Here is a 1,644-nt window from a genome sequence, read left to right on the forward strand (position 1 = left end):
ACTTAATACTTAAGGTAATTTATTGTTGGGTTGTTTTTAAGCACAAAGCCGTACAATAGGTTTTCTGTTCTCTGCCCACTGCGGGAATCAAAAACCGATTTGTAGCTTCATAAGCCCTCAGATTCACCGCTGGGATACCGGGGAAAGGGGCTAGTTATTTTAGTTAAATACACTAAATTAGTTAAGCAAAGGCGTGTCGATAAACCAAAGAATTCAACAAAAGTATTTTTTTTTCTGAAGTCTACAAACACACCATCAAATAATCCTCTACAATGAAATCTGTGTTAGTAATGACTAAAGATGTTGGTCACGAGACCATAATATGATGACCATAGCTACGTAAGGGGCTAATGTGCTCTGCCCACCACGGGTATTGAAACCAGAATTTCAGCGTCGTAAGCCTGTAGACGTATTCACAAACGAAAGCCGTAAGACAGTGCTTGTCCAGTCAGTTACCGGTACGTTACAATAATAACGGTTATCACAAAAGGTTAGAAATTATAGACCATTGCAAGCAGGTAAAGTGGTAGTTGATAGGTATATCAGGTGTTGAGACCTGGAGGTAAAAGATCAGAATTCTTGGTGTTAAAATACATTTAAAATAAACACCACGATTTGCGTTCTTACAAGATTTAACTAACACTTCACAATACCAAAATAATATTCTTTATATATTCAGTTTGTGTTTATCTCACTTTGATAGATCAATTAAACTTGGTCTTAATGAGCACTTAATAAACAACACGAGTAGAATCTGATTTTATAAAGTAATTATTTGTAAAATAAAAATTCCAGTTGAGCAGAAACTGGGTTTGTGATCTAGTTAGTGTGTTTGTTATTTTTAGTGCAAAGTTAAGTTTGGCGTTGTAATTCCGCAAATGTATCGCTGACCACTGGAACATACTGGTTAGTGACTCTTCAGTCTTAACCACCCAATACAAACTAGAAAAAAAAAAGCTCTCAAAGAAAGAACTTAAAAAATTACTAAAACCAAAAGACATATATATATATGAATATATTTAAAAAGAAATTAATATCAATGAAATAAAACTTGGATTTAGCATATTAAATTACGAAATCCTGTACGATTCGTATTTACGACTTGAAGCCAAAGATTAATCCCTGAAAATAAACTCTTGAGGGTTTTATTTTATTTTAAATAGCACGAATAGATCTCAAATTTTTTTAGAACAAATCGTTTGTACGAATTTCTTTTTCGAAGCAATTTTTTCACAGTTCACCTAATAAAGTTATCAGATAAAAAGAAGGAAATAAACAAACAACATTATGTAAATCTACATTTACAAATTATGTTGTTGTTCTAGCACAAAGTAACTCGATAAATTATCCGTGTTCTGTCCACCTTGGCCCGGTGGTTATGGCACTCGACTCGCAATCTGCGGGTTCGAATTCCCGTCCCACCCTTTCAGCCGTGGGGACGTTATAATGTGATGGTCCATCCAACTATTCCTTCATAAAAGAGTAGGCCAAGAGTTGGCGGTGGGTGATGATGACTAGCTGCCTTCCCTTTAGTCTTTCAGTACTAAACGAGGGACGGCTAGCACAGATAATCTTCGTGTAGTTTTGCACAAACTTCCAAACAAACCAAACTCTGTCCGCCTCAAGGGTATCGAACCACGAAAC

Source organism: Limulus polyphemus, unplaced genomic scaffold (assembly GCF_000517525.1).
Source record: "Limulus polyphemus unplaced genomic scaffold, Limulus_polyphemus-2.1.2 Scaffold3903, whole genome shotgun sequence".
Lineage (NCBI taxonomy): Eukaryota > Metazoa > Arthropoda > Merostomata > Xiphosura > Limulidae > Limulus > Limulus polyphemus.